Source organism: Ursus americanus, chromosome 24 (genome assembly GCF_024610735.1).
Source record: "Ursus americanus isolate L20-20 chromosome 24, mUrsAme1.1.p, whole genome shotgun sequence".
Lineage (NCBI taxonomy): Eukaryota > Metazoa > Chordata > Mammalia > Carnivora > Ursidae > Ursus > Ursus americanus.
This window is the reverse complement of record NC_142150.1, coordinates 14,692,489-14,717,351: the sequence shown is the minus strand read 5'-3', so window position 1 is coordinate 14,717,351 and position 24,863 is coordinate 14,692,489. Positions and strand designations below refer to the sequence as shown.

Here is a 24,863-nt window from a genome sequence, read left to right as displayed (position 1 = left end):
TCTTCACTTCATCTATCCTGCTCTGTCTAGAGGTTCTGCTCCCAAACCTTCAGATCACAGGTGAGAGAAACTCATTTACCAGGGGAAGCCTTCCCTGACCCACATGTAGTCACATACATGCCCCCCCCCCCAGTCTCATACCACTCTTCATTTAGTGCCTGTCACCCCATCTCGAGCATAAGGTCCATGAAACCAGAGGTCATATCTGTTTTACTTATCGTATCTCTGGCACTTAGTATGGTTTCCATAGTAAGAAACCAATAAATATGTACTAAATGGATAAACAAGAACACGGTGCAAGATTAAACTCTTGGAAAGGGAGAAGCTGGAACCTGTTCTAACGCTCAACCACCACTCACAGAGCCCCATTTTCCAAGGCCCGTCTGCATTCTCTAAATCAAGACAGTGGACTCAGAGAGCCCGTTCTCTCTCTCTCCTCTCTCTCTCTCCTGGACAGCAGTGTAATCGATACCTCACACTGTAAGGAACTGGAGGGCCGATGAAGAGTTTATGTAAATGCTGAAACCTCTGGCAGCAGTCACTTCCCTCAGTTTGCCATGACTCAAAGCACGGGAATTTTTTCAAAAGAGAGAGCTTTCAGAGAATATCCACACCCAACGGTGGAAACTTTAGAAGAACGGAGTGTGGGGGAACGTCCCTTGTTGAGGGATTAGGGGGCTCTGAACAGGTTTTAAAGGCATATGGAGACAAGATGTCAGTGTGACCTTGTTTCTCTGATAGAATCTGAAATGTGTTTAACCAGCCAGTTTCCAAGAGGCTTTTAAGTGAAGAGGTTAACGTTGTAGGTTTATAAATAAATGGATGTTTGTGGTGACTTCACCGTGGTTCATGTAACAGGGTGAACTGCAGGGAGAGATTACGCCTTGCATCAATGGTTTAATTGCTTCTTCTGCCTCTCGGTTCAGTGAGCAGGAGAGGGCCTGGATGAGCAACTGAGAGACCTCCTTTCTCATCGTAGCCTTGCCTCTGATGAGGATGTGACCGTGGACATGATAGTAATTGTTTCCTGCCTCGGTTCCTTCGTTTGTGCAATGAAATTGAATAAGACCTCATCGAAGTGTTGTCACGTTGACTTGTAGTAACAGTCCCTAGAAGTTACTGAGCCCTTACCATGTGTCAGTGCTTATAAGAGCTCCGCAACAGTGTGTGGGATAGGTTACTATTACTGCTGCTATTTTACGCACGAGGACACTGGAAGTGCAGGAAGGCTAAACGCCTCGCTCAGGGTCACACGGATGGTAAGTGGCGGAGCCAGGATTTGAACGCAGCCTGCCTGGCTCTGGAATGGGTGTATGACTCTGCTATACTCTACTCTCTTTCCAGGTAGGGAGTGCATGGGTTGGGGAGGGGTTTAAGAAGAGAAAACACCCCAATGCTTGCCAGCTGGCCAGGATTTCAACAGTTCAGTGGGGAAGGAGGAGGGTGGAATGGCTGCCGAAGGGAAACCTGAGGTCTGACCATGGTAACTGTGCTGTCAGAAGGTAAGCTTTCCATGTTTATGGCTAGTGTTGGGGAATGGGAGTGCAGAGATCCTGGGCTTGGAGGCAGATACGGATTTGAATCCCGACTTGATCACTTGATGTGTGACTGCCAGGGTAAATTATTCTAATCTGATCTGAGTTTCATAGCTTATGTGAAAAATGGCACCGTCTAGGTTATAGCGTTGCACGGATTACATGAGAAAATGTCTGCAAATAGTGGGCAGTCAGTGAGTTTCTTTTTATCGTGGTCCCAAGAAGATGAATTTATTTAATCAATAACTTAATCAGTTTTAATCAATTCACTGAATTGACTGAATTTATTAATTCAATCACAGCCTGAAGCTGGTTTGGGATAGGTTTATTCTCTGGGTTCTTCAGATAAGCTGCATTATTTGTTGAAAGTCTTTTTCAGGTCAGGGTAATTGATAGTTTTCAGAGTTACTTCCACATTCATATTTGTCTGTCAAAGAGCAATTTTCTTGTCCTTTGATCAGAGGCGATGACCATTTTTTATGAGGTTTTTTTTTTTTAAGATTTTATTTATTTATTTGACAGAGATAGAGACAGCCAGCGAGACAGGGAACACAAGCAGGGGGAGTGGGAGAGGAAGAAGCAGGCTCACAGCAGAGGAGCCTGATGTGGGGCTCGATCCCATAACGCCGGGATCACGCCCTGAGCTGAAGGCAGACGCTCAACCGCTGTGCCACCCAGGCGCCCCTTTATGAGGTTTTAGTAGCCATATTGCAGGTAGAGCCTCAGCCCCATTCCAGTGATGAGCTATAAATGAACATGGACACGAGACCATTGGATTCTCTGTACTCGGATTGTCTATACCTGAGCACCAGTTCTATGCCAGCCTTCTGAACCTAGGGCTTTGGCTGCTGAACCAGGAAGCCAGCTCCTTGGTTAGCTGTGGCCTTGGTTTAGGAACTTGAGGACCTGATAAGGCTAGCTATTAAGGAAGCAGGAAACCAGAAGAGCTGGTAAGATAAGCCCAGGCCAGAGTCCATGATGGCTACTTGGAATCATTTGCCAGAGAGTCCAGAAGCAACGTCCAATGAGGTCAGGCAGGATAGGGATTATACATAAAATCTGAAAAGCTTCATTGAATCCAGAGAAGGTCAAGATCTGAGTGAGGAAGTTTCCAGATAAGCCCAGGTAGAGATTAATGATCTGAATTTATGAAAAAGAAGGTACGTGGTGGTGTAAGAGTGCCAGGTGTTAAAGACAGAGGGTGGAGATGGGGTGCAGGTAGTACATTCAGCACTGGAAGGCAGCCAGATAAAATTTGGAATTCCCTGGCCACCCCAGCCTGGAGGCAAACATTCAGGTGAGGGGTGGGGGGGGGAAGGAAAACTGACTTGGGTTCTCAGGCCCTGTGCAGATGGTGATAATAGTATTTGCATGTATTGAATACCTACTGTGGGTCAGGAGCTGTGAACATGTAATCCTCTTTAATGTCTACCACAAGCCTGTTATATTAGGACTTATTTTCTCCATTTTATAGATGAAGAATCCTGGTTTTAGGAAAATGGAGTAACTAGTTGGTCAAGTAGTTAGAAAACAGGAGGGCTGCACCAGTGATTTCTGACTCCTTGGCTTTCTCTCTTAGCATGCTTTTTGGGCTCCTGAGCTTTCTCTTCCACATCCTTTCTTCTTCCCTGGCAGGGTCCTGGAAGGCTCTTATGGTCTGATTGGTAACCAGAACATTTTGCTGGCTATTGTCATTTCTCCCACTTAGAGGTTTTAAACAAAGAGTTGGTATGCCTTCTCTCCCTCCACTAACTTTGGCCACCTGCTCCTGAGGAGAGCTTTCCTGACCAGCTTTGGGATTTCAAGGGCAGTGCAGGCAAGATTTTAGGTTAGAGGACTCTTGAGTAGCACCATGCAGGGTCCCTCACAAATATGACCAATCCACTGAGAATTAATGGCATTTCAGGACAGAACCTTGGAACTTTAAATTTCTCCTTCCATTGAATGGCATCCTTGCCTGAGAAGTCTTCTCTGTGGATGCCTGTTCGTCTATGTTCTACAGCATTTGGCCCAGGGCTCTGGAGGAAGTCTGTCTGTCCTGGTGTCCTTGTAACATTTTACTCAAGGTTGTTATGCAAATAGAACACCTCAAGCAATGCTCTAATCATCACTTAGAGGTGGGAAGGAAGATTAGAACCCCCTTTCTTGGACAAAAAAGTGTTAAGAGTTGGTAAAGAGTGAAGCAGTCCATGAATTGTGTCATTAAGGCTTAAGCGTTTCCTTACTCCAAAAGGGATAGTCACATTCACTGTATAAGTGGGGACTGAGCAGAGCTTCAAAACAAACTTGAAAAGTTCTACTTGAAGACTCATGTCTAAAATTTAAGAAGGTGAGAGCTCCTCTCTTCCATCTCCCTCGCACTCGACACTGGGCAGACCAACCTGGGACTGGTTAAATTCTTTGAGTCCTGATTGACACTGACAAATAAGAGTATTTAAAAGAGGGGGTCACCAAAAGATGGAGAGACTTGAATTCTTGTCATATAAGGAATGGGTTGTATTTTGAAGGGGATACAGTTAGGCAGAGGCCTAGCCATAGGAAGACTCATATCTTGCCCAGGACAGAGTAGACCTCTATCCTCCTCCTACTTTTTACACACACATTCCAGATGGAATGCTCTAAAACATGACTCAGAGTCATTAATAACATGACCACTTGTGCAGCCCAAAGATTAGACAGCCAAACGCCAAGAGTCTGTTGTGTTGAAGTGGCGCTGGGTGGGAAGCACTCTCTCCAGAGACTGGGGCAGGGTATGACTTGCCAAAGGAGGGTTCATAGAATGTTTAGACTGTGACTCATGGAGGTCTTAGATGAATAAATAGCTCTCTTTCTGCTGTGACTGTTGACAGGGCTGGTGACAGCTTACCTTTTCAGTTGCCAAGGAGAATCTGACTCTGATTTTTGACAAGTTCAAATTTCCTAACCAGCCAGACCCTCCAGAGGGGCCACCTTGAACACAGAGCTAGTCAAATGAAAATGGCAATGAAGCAATGGGTAATATTTGGAGGCATAAAATCAGAAGAGCAAATGAGGATTGGAGGAAGGAAGTCTTCTGCTTCTAGGATTGGAGAAATGTTATCTTACATCTTCATGTAGCTAGTTGGTCATAGACTATCACTTTGTTAACAGTCTCAGAACTTCATAATTCTAGTAAGAAGAAAGGTGGTCCTCTTTCTGGAAACAGCTTCATAATTTAGGATATATTGGACAACAAGCATCAAAAAATCTGACTGATAGTGGCCTGAGCAATAAAGATGTTTGATTATTTCACATTATAGAAAGTCTAGAGGTACGTAGTCTAAAATGAGAATAGAAGATCAGTAGTGCCATAGAGATGCCAGGCACTTTTCTATCCTCTTGAGGTATGTAGGTCATTGATTCTTTTGCTGGTTGCCTCATGGCTGCAGGATGGCTGCCACATCTCCAGACATCACAATCATATTCAAAGGTAGAAAGGTGGCAGGGGTAGGGGCGTGATGTGATAAAGTATCCTTTTCCTGGAATGACTGTGGTGTTTTGTCAGTGAAGGAACAAAAATATCTCAGAAGTTTCCCAGCTGACTTACACTAAGTGTAATTCACCAGAATATTATTAATCAGCACTGGGTCACATTAGCTGTGAGGGAGTCTGGGAAAATGAGTGGCTGGCAAATGTTGATGAAATAGCAATGTTTGACTTAGACCCATTATGATTCAACCCCGTCAGGTCTGGACACCTTGCTGTCTTGAATAAAACTGATGTTCTGCTGGCCATGGAGAAGTTTATTGGGAGCAGGGAATGGTGCTAAGTGCCATATACACTTAGAATGCTAGTTAAGCATTACACTATGAAGGCACATCGTTAATACAAAATTAAAAACCCAGAGATAGAGGTGTGGATTTGCAGGATTTTCAAGGCAGGAAAGTCTATTGGAGTGTGATAGATTCCAAAGACCATCAGTGGATGTCAAAAGAAAATACTCATCCTTCAAGTCCCAGGTCTTCACTGACTCTGTGACCCTCCCATCCCCCACAGGCAGAGCTAGACAGTCCCTCCTCCTTTCTCCTATTGCACTCTGCATACATATTAACTCTGTCCCTGCTCTGTCCCAGCCCTGTGCTTCATATCAGCATGCATCAGGGAGACTTTCCATGGCTTCCCATTGTCGATGGGTAATGAGTGTTCATAGAAGGCAAACTCAGGTGAATTTTTAACTTAGCTCGCAAGGCCCTTTGGACTCACCCTGACTTTCGTCTCCAGTCTCACCTCTCCCCACCCCCTTCTCTTTGAATCCCACTTAGGTACATTCTCGACGTGTAGAAGCTGCCATTTCTTCTCTCCTCACCTTTGCACTGCTATCATTCTGCACAGAACACTCTTCTTTCCCTTCCGTGCCTGGCCAACTTCCACTTACCCTCAGGCCCCCACTTAGGTGTCATTACCTCTGCAACGCTTTGCCGGCCCCCAGGACTGGGCAAGGCAGCCTTTCGCTGTGCTTTTTCACATTCTGCTTATCACAGAGCGATAGTCACTTCGTGTAACTCCCGTGCTTCCCAGCGGGGGGACCGGGGTGTGTGCCCCTCCTCATTGCCAAGGCTCCGCGGTGCCTGATCCATCCTGGTAGATTCTTGTTGAGTGGCTGAGTGACAAATGCTCTTCGTCACATATTTAGTGCTGGGACATGTGGCAAAGCCCACAGTTACAGCCCTGTCCAGAGGAGGAGCTCTCTGAGCACTTGAGAGGAGTGGGCCAGTTGCCTTGCCACTGTGTGATCAAGGGCAAAGCGTGTCTCTCTCTGGGCACTGACATTTCTCCTCTAAAACAAAACAAAAAGAAGAGATAGAAGAATCAGTTTTCAACTTGTTTTTTCTTTTAACAGGAAAATTGAAATATCACAAAAAAACCTTATAGTGGAGGGACTGACTAAAGCAGGGATATTCTAGATTTCTGTTGCTGCCGTTACGAATTACCATAAAGTTAGTGTCTTAAAGCAACACAAATCTATTATGTTACAGTTCCATGAATTAGAAGTCTGAGGGGTCTCACTGGGCAAAAATCAAATTGTCGGCTGGGATGCGTTCGTTTCCGGAGGCTCTAGGGGAACATCCATTTTGCTGCCTCCTCCAGCTTTGAGAGGCGACAGTTCTTGGCTCACGGCCCTTCCTCCATCTTCAAAGGTAGCAACGTTGCCTCCCTCTGACCATTGTTCTGTAAGCACAGCTCCCTCAGAACGCAGCTGGGAAAAGTTCTTCATTTTTAGGGCCCTGAGTAATTGGATTGGACCCCCTTGGATAATCCTGGGTAAGCTCCTTGTCTCAGGGTCCTTAACTTAATCACATGTAAAGTCCCTTTGGTAATATAAGGCAACATGTAACAGGCTCTGGAGGTTAGAGCAGTGACATCTTTGGGGGGGGCATTATTCCACCCGCCATGAAAGGGGGGGAAAGGTGGGGTGGGTAGGAGCTTTTCTCTCTAGCTCTTCCTTCTTGGTCAGCTCTTTCCCTCACAGTTGTCCCTGGAGGCCCAGAGCTGAATTTAAGACCGCCCTGGTCTCCAAGATTTCTTTTGGCTTTAACGATGTGGCTGAATAGCTCTGTGACCTTGGAAAGTTATTACTTCTCTGTCCTTTCATTTTCCCATCTGAAATAGAGGTAATAAGTCTATCAACCTGAGAGCATTGTGCTGATGTTAAAGGAAACAACCTATGCAAAGTGCTTAGCCCGGTGCCTGGCACGTGATCAGTGTTCGGCAAACGTTAACTATTTTCATTATTAGGTGCCTAAGATTCCATTCCATTCCACTATCTGGTCCACCACCTGAATTCAAAATATGTCTGCAGCAGATGGGATGAAAAACTGGTTTCTCAGGTAATTTAGCCACCATACTGAATTTTTTTTTAAAGTTTCAGTTATTTTACCTCAACAATGAAGCATATTTTTGTGCCTCTGGGGTTAGAGACATTTTGTTTTTTCGAACAGCTGGAAAAAATGGAAAACATGGTGGGTACCAATGAGAATAAAAAGGCTGGGAGATCTCGGGGGTCTGCTCACACCAGAGGCAGTGTGCGGGCCCTGGTGTTTATTTAGAAACATATAAAAAGGGCTGAGCCTGTGGCCACGAGACAGTTTATGAATCACAAACACCAGGGAAGTTTACCAAATATCAGGCTTGAATTTTATAGCTTCTGGAAGGGGCACCGTATTCCCAATGACAATAAAAATCTGGCCTTCTAAAGGTAAATAGCCCCTCATGTCACTTTTGAAGAAACTAACCCACAGGAATGTTCAAGGGAGGGGCCCTTCCTACTCAAGAGACATGTCTCCATTCTCTTGTTTCCAAAGTCTCACAGTGGCATCTTTGAGTTAGAGCCAACTGGGCATGGAGTGTCAGTGGCCTTAAGTGTGCTCATCCTTTCTGATTCAGTCACACTACTTGGAGGATTCTAACCCAAACTCAAAATATAGAAAGAACTTTATGCACAAAGATACTAATTGAAGCTTTTTTCGTGATAGTCCTAAGTAGAAAGCATTTCAAATTGTATTAGGAGAAGGAAAGACTTAGTAAATGATGGCATATCCAGGTCATGGAATATAAGGAAGCCTATACTCAAAAGGAGCTTTGAATAACATAAGTAAATGTGACCAGTATGTTAACTAAAAAAACAAGGATGTAGGATGCATCCTTATTTGTAGATGTAGTCTAATCTCTGTGTTGTTAGGAAAGAGATTAAAAAATTATTCATGCTTGTTCCCAGGCATCTGGAGAATGGAAAAGTTTTCCTCCCCTTCTTACTACTATTTTTCTCTGTTTTCCATCTTTTACAAATGAATGACTAGCACAGTGTTTAAGCATGCTGGGTATGGAGCCAGACTGCCTACTGACCTATCTTAACCTCTCCAAATCTCAGTGTTCTCATCTGTCATGTGGGAGTACTAATCATTCCTAGCTTGTTGGATGGCTGTGAGCACAAAGAGGTAATGTAGGTGAAGGGCTCAACACAGCACTTTGTACATAGAAAGTACTCAAGGGATGCCAGTTGGTACTGTTATTTTCCAGTTACAAAACTACCTCCAAGAAAACTAAAAGCCATAAGGAGAGGAATATATTGTTTGTTCTTCCAGCTTTAGTTGAGTCAAAGACGTATCCCAAAGGGTTATTTAACAAATGTTCTTTTTTCTAGTCCTTAATCACTGTGATAGTTTGAAAAGCAGCTATATATAGTCAGCAGCTAAAAAGCCTTTTAAATGAGAAGACTCTGTTCTATTTGAAGAATAATCTAGAACCTTGGTTTTCTCTTCCTCTGCCAACAATCCCTGCTCTTCAGCCTTCTCTAAAAATCAACACCCATCTCTCAACGCTTTCAGAAGGTGTCCCTAAATGCTCATTTGTGTCTCCGCCAGCTGTATCTGCACATAACAGAAAGCTGACCGCAGCAGTGTAAATTAGTGTATTAGTGATTTATTGTGGCATAACAAGCTGCCACAAGTGTATGCATTTATTATCTCACAGTTTTTCTGAATCAAGGATCTTGGCATGGCTTGGCTGGGTCCTCTGCCCGGGGTGTCACAAGGCTTCAGTGAAGGTGTTAGCTGGGCTGCATTCTCATCTGGTGGCTCAACTGGGGAAGAGTTTACTTTCCGGCTCATTCAGGTTATTGACAGAGAATATTTCCTTGTAGCTGTAGGACTGAGGGCCCTGGCTTTTGCTGCCTAGAGGCCACTGTCAGCAACTAAAGGCTGTTCAGACTTCCTAGAAGCCTCCTGCAGTTCGTAGGCACTTCCCACAGTTCCCAGAGGCCACCTGTATCTTTTTGCCATATGGACTTTTCCAACATGGCTACTGACTTTATTAATTCAGCAACGAGACTCTCTAGAGCAAGTCTGCTAACAAGATGAAGCCTTACATAACCTAATGCAATCATGGGAGTGACATCCCGTCACCTTTGCCATATTTTATTGGCTAAAAGCAAGTCACAACCATATTCAAAGGGAGTAGATCACACAAAGACATGCCCACCAGTAGCTGGGGGTCATGGGGACCACTTTTGAGTCTGTCCACCACCTCAAGGAAGGGCCCTAATTCTTCATGGCAACAAGAAGCCTGAGCACACACAAATGGAGGGTGAGGGCACTCCCATTTTGCCATCCATACCCCAGGCTCTTCACTTCTTACTATTCTATCATCTTTCATCTTTCTGATCATAAGATAGGTGCTGCTTCTCTAAGTTTCACCTCCTCATTCAAAGAAGGAAAGTGAGAAAGGGCAAAAGACACATACCAGCTAAGTAGGACTTTTTTTTTATCAGTAAGACAATAGCTTTCCAGAAACCCACCCATACACGTGTCCACTGCTTCCCACTGACCTCATCTGAATCACCTGACTGCTTCTACAGCACCGGGCATTGGAAAATATATATATTTTATTAAACAGTATCCAAGCGACCCCCACAAGATGAGCAATGTCTGCCACAAACGTCTTCAATACATGGGCACATGGGTCAAATCTTCCAGTGATGGCTAGCTAGCTTGAGTGGGGAAATCGTTTGCATAGTGCTTGGCACATGACTGCTTCTCAGTCAATATTGCCTCTTTTCTCCCTTCTCTCTCTCTCTCTTTTTTCAAACCCACCTCTGGGTTTGAATATTCCAAGTGCAACAGCACCTCCAGAGTTAAACACCCTGCCGAGCAGACAAGTCTGCATTTGGAGCTCAGAGGAAAACTGATGAGGGAGGAATGTAATAGCCCCAGCTGGAACCCTGCCAGGGGACTAGCAACTGCAACACCCTTATTTGCTCCAGGGAGGAGCAGCTTGGAAACTTTTTATGAGATTCCAGAAGCAGCAAGGTCATCAGTTTTATGGCCATTCTGCTTCGTTTGTAAATACAGCCTTTGAATGAGAATGTTTGGGCTCCTTGACAAGAACAAGGCTGCTGTTAGCTCCTTTGGAAGAGGGGACAATAAAATAAATAGAAGATACTTTTGTTCCACGTGACTACAATGCTTTCTGAGTGACTCGGGACCCCCAACAAATGCCAACGAGGAACTAGAGTACATTCAGAGAGCTGGACTTCCAGGTTGCCTCTCAGTAAAGGCCCCGTGTGTGTCTGAGGCAGGTAATCTGATTTGTCAGGTCACAGGCGAAGCAACATGTGTTTACTATCACACTCATTTTCCAGCCAGCTGCCAGGGTCCGGAGGAAAGCTCTAGGTTGGGCCTGTTTGCTGGGATAAAGTCAAGGCCGAGGAGGAGGGCTGTGTCTTAGCCAGCATCTGTACGTTCTTGTAAATGGGAACCAGCTCCTCCAGGGACACCTGGGCCCCTTTCTCTAATTGCTCACTGGACTGTGCTTTTATTGCCGCTGAAGATTTACTAGGCTGGGCCCAGGAAATACTGGGCCTTCATTGTCTGGCCAGCTGCCAGGGCCGCCGCTGATTGCAGCTGGCCATGGGGACAGGGTCACCCTATCTTTGGGTTTCTTTTCTTTGGGCTGCAAGGCACAAAGGCAGAGCCAGCCTGTGTGGGTCTATTTGTGGGGGTAGAGGGAGGGTATGGCAGAAAGTGCTAGGGAAGCAAGGAGACGTTTTTCATAAATGGATGAAATTCTCCTTTATGGGCACAACTCGTGGCCCCTAACATGCTTTTTTTCTTATTTTCATTTTTTTATTTTTTAAAGATTTTATTTATTTCTTTGAGAGAGAGAGAGAGAGCACGAGTGGGGTGAGGGACAGAGGGAGAAGCAGGCTCCCTGCCAAGCAGGGAGCCTGATGCAGGGCTTGATCCCAGGACTCCGGGATAATGACCTGAACCGAAGGCAGACGCTTCTGACGGACTGAGCCACCCAGGCACGCACGTAGCAAGCTTTTAATGAACATTTGCTGTGTAAAGAAACGAGTGATTTTATTCATTTAACTGATATTTACCAAATGCCAATTGTTTGCCTGGGGCCTAAAATCTGATGACACAATTCAAAATTTAACAGGCAAGATTTGAGTTCTCCTGGAATTTGAATTCTGGTGAGAGATAGACAGCAATAAATAAATGAGCAAGTTAATTATAGAGAGTGAAAAAGGCCATATGAAGACTAGAAAACAGAGAGGGCTGGGGGGGCTGGGGATGGAGAGCTCCTTTAGATAGGGGACCTTCCTTCCTAAGGAGGTGATATCTGAGCTAAGACCTGAGTGCTGAGAATGCACTAGTCATGAAATATCTGGGAATGTGCATTCCTGGTGAGGCAGAACACATCTCTGGAAGGGGGAAGACAGACGAAGACACAAAAGGAAGGGAACTATAGTTTAGGCACCTCAGCTGAGGAGGGGGCTCATCTTTCTTCTAGAACCTGGGCAAGAATGAGGAAGTAAGAAAAAAAAAAGTTTAAGGAGCAGGAGTAAGAGGTTGTGTTGAAAATAAGACATTTAAAGACATTTAACGTCAAGTCTATCTGTATTCAGAATAGGTGGCTCTCCATCCTTGCACCAGGACCCTTGGTGGTCCATCCTTAATGCAAGCAAGTTAACCTGTTGTTCTCTGAAGACTTTGGATGGCCCTAGATAAATGACTTTCCTCTTGAGGAATTTAGGGGATCCCTCAGCATGATGGTAGCTCCCTGCCTGATCACCACAAAGTGAAGCCTGCTAGTTGGTCCCACACTCACTAGGCTACACAGAGCTCCCAAGCAGCTATTGATCAGCTTCTTTGTAAATATGGAAGCTAATTAAGCTTCACTAAACATATGAACAATGCTTGCAACATATGCACATGAATAATATTTCTGCTTATTAAATTCCTGGGCTGTGAAAGTTTTGCCTAGGGTTTATCAGAGTTGGCAGGTCCTTGGGAGCTAGGGAGGTCATTTAGCTTTGAGCGTCACAGAGCCTGAAAATTTTCAAAGTTGAGTTTTTTATATTATCTAGAAATGCACACATAGGATTGAAAGAGGAATATGTGCAATATGTATCTTTAAACTTATGTCCCCAGTACGGAACCATAGTACCTGTATACTATGAATTAATATATGAATCCTAAAATCAACCTTGAAAGAACATAATGATATCATATTTTATTTTATTTTATTTTTTATTTAGTTTTTACTAAGCTCTAGGCCAAGCACGGGGCTTGGACTCACAATCCCAAGAGCAAGAGTCGTATGCTCCACTGACTGAGCATTAAAAGTCTAACTTTGTTAAATATAAACATTTTATGCATAGGATAATTTTTAAAAAACTGTTTTGGCATTTCTTTTTTAAAATTGACTATGAGGGGCGCCTGGGTGGCACAGTCGTTAAGCGTCTGCCTTCGGCTCAGGGCGTGATCCCAGCATTCCGGGATCGAGCCCCACATCAGGCTCCTCCGCTGGAAGCCTGCTTCTTCCTCTCCCACTCCCCCGGCTTGTGTTCTCTCTCACTGGCTGTCTCTGTCAAATAAATAAATAAATAAATAAATAAAAATAAATAAAAATAAAATAAAATTGACTATGAGCCTCAAGACATGGAAAAGGCCTGGATACTTGAATCATCTGGATGGGACTTTGAGTGTTCCCAAAAGCATCATTACACATTTGCAACAGTTGTTTGGAGGATTCACACTTATGACTCGTTCTACTTGCATATGGATTTTACTAGTTTATCACTCGGAAGAAGTCCTTATATCTGAGGTCATGGGAAACCCTCGTGTTGGACAGAGCTAATGATTTGGACATTATCAGCCTACTCAGGAGAGAGCATTGGGCCTCTCTCAGCATTCTTGGAGAATGTTCGACGTGGTTAGAGAAGTTTTAGGTAATGAAGACGTGGAATTAAAACTGCATTCAAGCATAGAAAATGAGAAGTCTAGGAGGATCAGAGAGGTGATAGATGGAAGAATATTGCATGCCAAGGGAAGCCTCGACTGTTCCCTGAAACTTAGTGCTTGCTTTATGCTGAACGCTTTTTGTAAAGATTGCCAGATGAACCTTTGCAGCCTTCCCCATCATTATACCAGTCAGTTAAAATCCTATCCATTCAGGGCGCCTGGGTGGCTCAGTGCGTTAAGCATCTGCCTTCAGCTCTGGTCATGATCCTGGGGTCCTGGGATCAAGTCCCACATAGAGCCCCGCATTGGGCTCCCTGCTCAGTGGGGAGCCTGCTTCTCCCTCTCTCCGCTCCCCCCATGCTCTCTCACTATTTCTCTCTCAAATAAATAAATAAAATCTTTAAAAAAAAATATCCTATCTGTTCATCAAGGTCCATCTCAATGCTCCATTGAGAGTTATGAAGCTCTCTATGAAGCTCTCCTTGAATGTCCAGTTGAGAGCAATCACTCTTTTCCCCCTTGTTCGCATGTTGCACTTAATTCATTCTCTCTCTCTCATCTATCTCTCTATCACCATCATCACCATCATCATCATCATCATCATCATCATCATCATCATCATCTATCCTCTGCTTTGATCTCTGCTGGGCACTAATATTTGTTCAGTGCTTTATGGTTCACAAAGTGACATTCATGTGCATTTACTCATTTAATTCTTTGCAACTCCATGATACCAAGAACAGAAACCGAGGCCAGAGACATGAGGACATTAGTAGATTGGCTTCATAAATTGTGACTACAAGTCAGATAAAGTCATGTGATCTCTAAATTCAGTAGCCAAAGAATGCAGTGTTCTGTTAAGAGTTAGAAAAGACATTCACATAGCTTTGGATTCTATTACATTCAAAAGTCTATAACATTCAATGAAAGAGACATGCAGAGATCTTAAGAGCCAAAGAAAATGCATAGTGTAATCAAGAGGCCAACCTGAGTTGAGTTGCAGACATTTGTGAGTAGACGTTTATGAGGTAGAATCACCATGTGCATATAACTTGAGTCCCAGGATGTGACCATGCCCCACTTAGAAGCTACAGAATCAGTGACATAACCTTTAAAAATAGAGTTCAGGATGTCACATCAAGGTCGCCGAAACCTCTGATCACTAGTAATCCCAAGAATGCTGAGATGGCAACTCCCTGTACTTCTGGAGATGATTTAATAGTTTTCTTCGTTTTTGTAAAGAGCACCACCCAGGAAGCCTGAATTTCCAGATCACATTTCCAGCCAAATAGCTCTGTGTAAGGTAATTTCAGTTAGCAGGGATGATTGTCTTTTTTACTGGGTAAGCATCTTACATTTCCTGGAAGTTTTAGATTACATATATGCATGTCTAAAATAATCAAAACCATAGTATAAATATTTTTGTATTAAGAAAGAATCAGGTCATGTTTCATTTCTATATGCTTGCAATGTTTAAGAAAATTTGGCCTATTTAAATGACACTCATAATTCTAATTTAAAATGTATAACTAACAAATTATTGAGACTCACAACTCTAAGTGGAAATTCATGTCAGTCACATTTAGAAGCAGACTATATTAGATTAAATTCTTGGGAACATTTGTTGATCAGACAATTGATGTGCTTAAAAATGAAAATTGAATTTATAAATGCAATTTAAACTATTTGAAAAGATTCAATGACTTATGTTTGCAATCTTAAACAAACATTGGTCAAGGCTCTTTAAAAGTGACTAAAAACAGGCAGCCCTTCCTGCGCCTGGGTCCTGTCCCTGTGCTTTAATAAAACCACCTTTAAAAAATGACTTTAAAAAGTAGGAGAAAATTTGGTCCACTTCTAAATAGAAAAATTAGATTTGTAAGTGGAATGTAAACCCAAGAAGAAAATATATGTATAACTTTAATAAATTAATTTAAAAATCCAAGATAAATATCTCAATAGCCTTTTCACTACACAGAGCTCACTCTTGGGGCCTCAAAATAGCTTAGATTCATAGAGGCGACCTGTGCGGGGTCACCAGGCTAATAAATGGCACGCTTACAACTTGGACCCAGGATCTAGATCCTATATCTTTTGGTCAAACTCTGCTTCCCTTATAGACTTCATTTCAGTACCTCTTTTATAACACCTGTACTATTTTGCCTTGGATTCGGGTTATTTTTCTGTGTCTTATTTTGACTACTTGCCTCTCCTTAGCTGCCAGCACAGGGTCAGGCATGGGGTGGAGGTCAGGGGAAATCCAATAAGTGTGTCAGATTGAAATGATGGTAGGCCACAAATGGCCTCTGAGAAATGGTGGCTGGCATGGGGGATTCATATAGAATGTTATCTCTCTGGGACACTGTTTAGCTTTCAGGGGATCTAACTCAATAGCCTTGGACTCCAGAGGTCTAAGCTCTGATGAAGTGGGTATAATTAGCCATATGCTGTCTGCCTTATTTTAAGATTTGATTCCGTGGATATCCTTCAGTGTCTTCCCCTTGATCAGGATAGAGACCAATCCTATTTATTTGAGAGAGAGTGAGTGACAGAGAGAGAGAGAGAGAGCGAGCTCGCACACACACAAGATGGGGGAGGGGCAGAGGGAGAAACAGACTCCCCTCTGAGCGGGGAGCCTGATGCGGGCTTGATTCTGGGACTCCAAGATCATGACCTAAGCAGAAGGCAGACGCTTTACCTACTGAGACCCACAGGCATCCCCAGACCAATCCTTTTTATGCTTCATGAGGCCGGTATGGTCAGCCCCCTGATCCCCTCTCTGGACTCTTGATCCACTTGCTCTGAGTACACGACCAGTTCCCTGCATAAACCGAGGTAGTCTCCAGATGAAGTCAGTTCTCTAGCTCGAGTGCTGTTAATAACTCTCTGAACCTTTCCTTCACAGCTCTTGCTAGAGGTTGTAATTATAAAGTACCGTAGTTATTTATTTAATATTATCCTCCTATGGAAGGCCTTTAGCTCTGTGTACTTTGCTGTTTTTCTCACCATTATCCTTGATGCATAGTAAGGGCTTAATAAATGTAGACTTTAATGATGGTTATTAGCGTTTAATAAATGTTGTTGGGATGCATGCGAGAAAGAATGAATGAATGTGAGAAGATCGAGTTTATGGTGATCTTTTAGACTGGCCTGGTCTCCATTCAGCCAGGAAGGATTTGAGATGAAATCTTATCAGACAGATAGGGGACATGATGTCTGAGATTCCTTCCAGGCCAGTGAGCCTTTTGCTCCGGGAAGGCTATTTGTCACTTTGCTTTAGCCATTGCTTTTATCATTCTCATTGAGAACTCTGTGTGTGTGTGTGTGTGTGTGTGTGTGTGTGTGTGTGTGTGTATGAGAGAGAGACAGAGAGAGAGTGAGAGAAAGAGCGAGAGACAGAGGAAGAGACAGAGGGAGAGAGAAACAGAGACAAAGAGAGAGAAAGAGATGTGCCGGCATGCAAGGTGATGGGAAATGATCCAGGGAGGCCCCTGGAAATGACGTTGGTCTTCATTTTGCCTCATTCAAGCAAGTGAGATCTCATTTGGCAGGGAGGAGGCAAGCTGCAAAATGTCAGGCCCCTGACCATCAATGAGTTTTGCATTTCCAAATGATGGGTTTATGATTAAACTCCAATAACTCAAATGCACCATCCGTGAAGAATGCCAGTTGCAACTGGTAATTCTTGTTCTGTTTAATCCCCTCCCCCCTTTATTTTTTTAAGCTGTGCCTCAAAATCCTTCAAAGGACAGCCACGAGTTGGGGGCTTGATTAAATTTTCTGATGACATGGAGACGCTTACTGATCATGGTGAACCCATCCTGAAAATTATAGGAAAAGACACCAAAGAGCATGAGGCTGGAAAGGCAGACAGATTCTTTAAAAACAAGCTGTAGTATCCTCGCTTTCTTCCTCAGGGAGACTGGAGTAATACTGACCTCTAGCTGAATGGAGAGGGCGATTTCAGCTGGTGCCTTCTACTCTGGTTGGATGTGGGCCGATCTGAAATTAAAAGAGAATATTTGGAAATCTTCTCTTCCTCCAAATTTTTCATATATCTCTCCTGGCTTCTCTTCCCCTTGTCAAGTAATAATATCAACCATTTATTTAGTATTCATTGCGTGCCTGGTGTTAGGATTTCCTATATTAGCTCTAATTATTCCCAACGACTCTGTGAGGTGGGGGTTATTGCACCCATTTTTTCTGGCAGGAAAATTGAGGCTCCGTGAGTTTTGTAACTTGCCCAGCACATACTATTGTGATGTGGCTGAACCAGGATTCTAAATTAGTTTTGTCAACTCCAAAGCCTGTCCTCCTTCCTCTAACTCTGAGTCTGGCAGAAACCTCAGGGAAAGTTTGGGTGTCTGGTCCTCTCCCCTCCTTCCCAGGGCCTGCTCTTTGGAAAAGGTCTCTCAGTCACTGTGCTTATTTGTTCTGCTTCTACCTTAACGAATTCCTGTTTATATTCAGAAGCCAGGCTGAGTCTCCTTCCAGATACGTCAGTTCCTGTAAAGGCGGCCAGCTGTCTCCTAAGCCCTTCGCTTTCTTGATGACATCTTCGTTCTTGCAGACTGAGAACTCTGTTTTAAGCCATCAGAGTGACTGGTTAGTAGTGAATCAATGCAGCTACCCAATAATGACCTAGAATGGAATTTGAAAACCCAGGGGTTGAAGTGTCCAAGAAAGTGTAATTCGGTTTTCTGTTTATCTTTCTCTGTGTGTTTCTAGGATGTTCTAGCTGAGATTTTTCAGGGTGATGAGTGGGTTTCAAGCTAACCTGATTAAGATGGGATTGGGGGTAGTGGGATGTAGGAAAACAGTTTCATTCCCGCTTTGAGGAAGTGATTGAGCTGAGTGTGTGGGCGGTGAAATGGGTCCAATAATAAAAGGACGAGGAGTTCTGGGGGGGAAAGGCAATAAAATTTTTAGTTTTTTAAAAAATGCATGAGCCAATAGAAGGACTGTTATTGCTTCTGTAACAGGGTGTTATCGTTTTCTCTGGTGGGGAGTCTTCTAGCATATATCCATGTTGTCCCACTGACATGGCTGGGACTTTTCAGTGGCTTGCAAGCTGGAAGATGTTGCTCAAATGGCCTTTTTCTGTGTTACTTCCTTCGGATGGAAGCTTGCTTAGGGTGCCTTGACATATTCCTATTAAGGTGCAGTGTTTACCTGACGTCAAGTATCTTATTTTTTCATTTAATATGCTCGTAGCTACCCAACTAATTAAAAATAATCGTATGTTGTTCTTTTAGACATTTCCCGTGGATAAACTATATTTCTTTGTTTAAAAAGTTTGATTACAACATACAGACTACATTTTTTAAAAATTTCTTAATATTGCCATCGATTCAAAGCTGCAAATGCTTCCTTTCCGTTCACCTTTCACTGCCCCACCTTCACTGCATATGCACTCTTTCTGCTGCTAGATTGCGTTCCATTCCATAGTATGAGCGAGCCGTAGTTTAATTCATGAAACTCTCATTGTTGGGCATTTTGATTTTTAATGACATTTTGGTTTTAGACACATTCCTGTGATAAACTCGCTTGTAGGTGTATAAGATTACTCTGTAGAATACATATTCAGAAGCGGGGTTGCCAGGCCAAGAGTGACAGCTCCACTTCTGAAAATACATGCTTCAGTTCCTCTTCTGAACAGTTATACTAACTTACATTTTCTCCATGACTGTGCATTTCCCCAAGGCTTCAGCCTGCACAGAGTGACTTCTCAACCTACTAAGTAGTGTGAAAAAAAAAAATGACAAAGTTGGAGATTTCAATTTAACAAACACTCATGGACAATAATATGAGTGAGACATTCTGCAAGCTGGCAAGAATACAGATACTATGAAGACTAGCCAGTGTCTGTGGGAACCCCACTGTGTGGTGGGGGGATTGACATGAAAGAGCGGAGTGAGTGTGGAGAAATGCTGGCAGACTGGGGTGGCTGGAGTGAAGCATACGATGGGAGATGAAACAGAGAAGGGATAATAGTGGGGCTCTTGTATTTCTCTCTAAGGGGTTGGGTTCTTTTGGTTGTCGATAGACTTGCAGGCTTTTGAGAAAGGGAATGTGATGGGTAAATTTGATTTTTTTGAAAACCATTCTGGTTCTCTTTCCTTTTAGCCCCTCTCCCCTTAATCAACCTCGTGCCCCTGCTTCCTTTAGGAATCAAGAAGAGAGAGACAGTACATGGTTGTTTGTGTCTGCATGCATTATTTACTTCTTAAAATTTAAAGTTATAGGTAGAGAGGGATTTTCTTGTGTTGGTGGAGCTTAAGGATAAAACGGAGGGCCAGCCAGAAGCATTGTTGACCTCATTGGGAAAACTTACTTGCATATTCTTTTTTTTTTTCTTCTGCTCTGGACCAAAAAAAAAAGGAGACTGATTCTGGAAAAAAAATTTATTAATTTAGATTTTTTAAAAAATAAAGATACTCAATTTTTGTATTTGCATTTTAAATTCATCACTTTAAAATATTAAATGAATAATAATAGTCTAAGTTTGTTTTGGGAAATTAAATATTATGCATTGCATTCTGGTTAAAGATAAATCAACATGTCAGTTGAGTTCACAAAGGATGTTATATTTGAAAATCTAACAAGTTAAAGATATGGATATTCATGGAGAAAAGGCAAATGAAGGGAAGGAAGGAAGAAGAAGAGGTGATGGGAGAAAGAAGGGAAATTAAAAGCTTGAGCACAGGTTTTCAAGTCCAGAGAAGCAAAGGCTCCTTTGAGTATTTTTTTCACCTTTCTTCGTGAACTGTTAGAAACAAAATAAAAATTATAGCAATCCCATAATTATCTTAAATTCTGGCAGCTGTATCTTTGTATTGCATTCTTTGCAATCATGTAGAAGGCAACTCAAGGAGCCTTAAAACTCTGACCTCCGGCATGACATGTGACCAGAGCGGGTCCCTCTAAAACCTGGAACCTCACTCTTATCTTTCCGCTCACAGGCACGTCTCTGCCTGGACCTGAAGGGAAGGTGGCAGAAAATAACAGATATGGGAGCTTTCTGGAAGGTAAAAAGAAAATTCCTTATAAACACAAATCTTTTAAAAAATTATTGTTCTCTTTTAGATCACTTTACCAAAACAAATTGAGACACACACACACACAAGACCCAGGGACCCAGTAATCTGTTGTCGGGACAGAAATCTCCCGGTGACATATCACATCTCTTTTACATTGTCACCAATACAGAATGAATCCCAGAGTAGTATGTATTGCACCAGTGTTGCTACGCAGTTGACAACTGCTTTTCTTTAACTATCTCTGTTTCCAATTCTTCTAGAGCTATAGACTATACTTTTTTTGTTTCATATGTGTACATTTCCTCCCTTAATAAATGAAACCGAGTTTATCCATGACCCTTCTGGTACATACAATTTTTACTAATTGGGCTTATAATGTCTTACAAATTGACCAGGAGTTTTATTGACTTTTTTGTTTAAAAATTGGGGCGCCTGGGTGGCTCAGTTGTTAAGCGTCTGCCTTTGGCTCAGGGCATGATCCCGGCGTTCTGGGATCAAGCCCCACATCAGGCTCCTCCGCTATGAGCTTGCTTCTTCCTCTCCTACTCCCCCTGCTTGTGTTCCCTTTCTCGCTGGCTGTCTCTCTCTCTGTCAAATAAATAAATAAAATCTTTAAAAATAAATAAATAAAATAAAGGATTAAAAAATGAATATTAATAAAAACAAGAGTGAATTTGGAATTATATTCAGAAATTTCTGAGGTAGTCAGCATTGTGTTTGGTCAATGGTCTGTAATTTGCTAGCATCAATCTCTCATTTCTAGAAAGAAAAGGGCCAATTTTTACACTTTGTGGTTTTATAACTAAATTGTTTACAAAGATTTGCAGTATAACTTCATTATGGAACTTAAAGGAATGTCCATATGATCTTTTTCTCCTGCATTAGACATTTGAATCCCTATACCTTCACTCCTTAAAAATGTCTAATAGGGGCTCTGAGTGGCTCAGTTGGATAAGTGTCCAATTGATTTCGGCTCAGGTCATGATCTCAGTGTTGTGATATCGAGCCCTACATCGGGCTCCACACTCAGCAGAGTCTGCTTGAGATTCTCTCTCTCCCTTCCCCTCTGCCCCTCCCCCCAGCACTCTCTCTCTCTCTCTCTCTCCAATAAATAAATAAATCTTAAGAGAATGTTAGTAAGTTCTCCCAAAGAAATCTACCTCTCGCTTGCTTTTTTATTTCCCATACTGTGAAGGTATTGTTTTCTATGTGCACCTGGAAACTCCCCAACTTTCTTTAAATCTTGCTGGCTTTGGATAGGCCCATGATGTTTTACTTGAGGCTAATCTAGTAAGGGAAAGAATGTTAGATTATACAGGGCCATTGGCTCAGCCTCCAATGGAGTGATCATAGGTCTTGGTTGAGATGAAGGGAATTGATGATCCTGTCCTGGCTGGAATTATTGATGGAGGACTTAAGTTGCCCAAGCTGACCCTTTGGCCTTCAAATCTGGTGTAACATAGAAAACCACTCCCAGAGTCATCGTTCTTCATGGCAGTGTCAGGAGCCTTCTGTTTGAACGTTTGACTTCTTTGGAGCCCTACAAGAGAGACAAGGCATACTCTGAGAGAGTTGATGTTTACCATGAACAGGAAAGAAGATTGATGGGAAGTCCCAGCTTATCTAAAACACAGGGGCAAGGCCTTGAGATAACAAGGTACTGTTTCAAAAGTATCTGTGTCCAGAAAGAGGAATTTGCAAGGCGCCAAAGCATGGCCATTGTGGCATGAATAGGGTCTTCCTAACCACTGCCTAACCCTGGAGTGTCTATTTTGGAAAGTATAAAGATATTGCTGGGAAAGGAAATTATAGTACTTATGAGCCTAAAATCTTAACAACTGGTAATAGCAAAGTGAGATAGTCTTGGTTTGGGAGAAAATGAGGTAAAATATAAAGAGGGAGATTTACTTATGCATACTGCCCTCCACACTGGCCAATAGTAACCATCAACTTAGGGGTTACTGATCAAAAAAGCTTTCATACAGACTTAACAACAACTTTGATTTTATCATCCCCTTTCACAGATAAGGAAACTGAGGGCTAGAACATTTAAATAACTTTCCTATGACCCAGAGCTGCATGTGCAAGTACCCATACATACACAGATGAAGGTGATGTTGACTGAGTGGGATTGATAACGTGTATTAACTGAGAATCTCTCTCTCTACTGTTAAGAGCAAGAGGCCAATTAGTAGACTGCTAGGTAAATAACATAATTTCCCTCAAAAATGCAATACCAATAACAACAAACAGCCAATCCTGTTGATTTTGTGAGAACAGTAAAGATTCATTTCTATGTATTTTTCCTCTTCGCCCACTCCCCTTAAGAGTAACTGGTGGAGTTATTACTGGTAAAAAACAGTGCCAATGCTCTGTCAGATTTTCAGTTTCCAAAGAACATTACTGTCATTTTTACCAACTTTGACTTCCAGAGTACCACAGTAGATTCATACTTTCCGGAAAGATTTTCAACAGAAAATAGAAGAAACACAAAACTGGTTTTACTTATTCCTCCATTTACCCAGGGCACTCCAGTTCATTAAGGTTTCTCTGTATTGATTTGATTCATTTCAAGGTACACAGGACAGTGTGGCTAGGCGAAGTGAGTACCAGGAGAGTGGCAGATGAGGCAAGAGAGGAGTCATGGCTGGATCATAGTGTGCTTTGTGAGCCCCGCAAAGGATCTGGGGTTTTATTACAGTCCAAAGAGATTAGAGCCAGAGAATGACATGAGCTGGTATATAATTTTAAGGGATAATCCTGGCTGCTTTTTGTAATTATTTGTGTAGTTAATGCATTGGAAGGGGACGGAAGAGGCCATGGCATCTTTGACTTGGGTGGGTGACAATGGTGATGGAGAGAAGTGAATAGATTTTTAGAAATATTTTAGAAGTGGGAATTATGGGATTTGGCAATGGATTGGATATGGGATGGTGAGGGAAAAAGAAGAGTCAAGGATGACTCAGGTTTCCTGGCTTGAGCAACTAGATAGATAATGGTGACATTTGTTGAAATGGAGAAGACTGCCAGAGTAAAAGCCTGAAGGAGATAATCAAGTGTTTAATATGGATACATTTAGCAGATATCCAAGCACAGGCATGCAGTAAGCAGCTAAAGGAATGGATTAGGAGGTCAAAGGAGCTATCTAACATGGAGAGGTAAGTATGAGAATTGTTGGCGTATGGATGGTCTTTGAAGCCTTGGGAATGAATAAAGCCCCCCCCCCTTTTTTTCATTTTCATTTAAAAAAATTTTTTCTATTTCTTAGAGAGAGAGAGTGGGGGAGGGGCAGAGGGAGAGGGACTCCTAAGCAGGCTCCACGCCCAGCACAGAGCCTGATGCAAGGCTTGATTTGAAGACCCTGAGATCATGACCTGAGCCAAAATCAAGAGTTGGACACTTACTGACTGAGCCACCCAGGCACCCCAAATAAAAACCTTTAATATTAAAATGTCAAGTGAGAAGAAAGAGACTCAGTACCATGCCTTGAGGACTCTAATATTACCAGTCTAGTGGAGGAGGTACAATCAATAAAGGAAACTGAGAGGTAGCTACCAGAACGGAAACGAAAGGAAGAATATTTGAAAACGGAGGGAGTGGTCAGTTTTATCAATTGGGATCAAGTAAGATGAGGATTGCATTGCAAGGGTAAATACACGCTTACCAGGGAAAATCATATGCTATGAGCAGTCTCAAAATTAGAGATTTATAAAGGTCTCAGGACATATATTGGGCAAATATTAAGAGTTTACTGTTAGCTTATAAAATGTAAAAGTTGTTTTAAATTACTTTTCAAAATAGCTAGGTTATTAATATGGTGGGGGCACAACTTGAGGGAAAGTCAGAACTCCTTATCCAGTTGAAATTGACTAATGGACAACTCATACAGAACACAAATTTCTTAGTAGCAACATGTGTCGTAATTAAGGAAGGGAGTGAATTCAGGGAGCGTTCTTTGCAAAACCTAGAGCAGTGTGGACAGGGCAAAGTATATTGTCTTTATGGTCAAAACAGAGCTGTTAGTCACTTTTTCCATCTTCAGTTAACAGACTCTTTTGAGAGCAGATACAACAGGGAGATCTTGAGAAAACCAAAGGTTGTATTAAGCTTTAAAGGCCAGATCTTGCTTCTGGGGTCCAGACTAGGGGCTAGGATTCTCTTTAGAACAAGAAAAGAAGAGTATCATCTTCTTATGTGATTGGTACCAAGATTTCCCTTCAGGCGAATTTGAAAATAAGCTGAGCAAACCTGCTTTGCCCAATTTAGGCTTCCTTTGAGGTTGGAAAAAAAAAAGACAACAACCTGAAGACTAAAATAGAACAGGAGATTATATCCAAAGGAGGTTACGAGATCTTTGGCAACCACTGCAGAGAATCAGAGGGACATACATGCATAGTTGGAGAGAGAGAGAGACTACGGCACAGCTCACAGAGAGAGCACACACACACTGGAGTGGTAGAGTGAGACCACATGCTGGGATTCTCCCTGTAGAGTAGCTTTATTTTGGAGGACCAAATAGTTTC

At 42.6% G+C, this 24,863-nt stretch overlaps 1 protein-coding gene across 5 annotated transcripts in view; it reads left to right on the top strand.

Moving 5' to 3' along the window:
- Window positions 1-24,863, top strand: part of CCDC34 (coiled-coil domain containing 34) — a 260,224-nt gene that overhangs the window by 126,710 nt on the left and 108,651 nt on the right. For all 5 annotated transcript variants that reach the window (XR_015721549.1, XR_015721546.1, XR_015721547.1 and 2 more), the window contains exon 9: window positions 20,263-20,328. The gene's annotated coding sequence lies outside the window, so the exon portion shown is untranslated. The remainder of the gene's footprint in view (window positions 1-20,262; window positions 20,329-24,863) is intronic.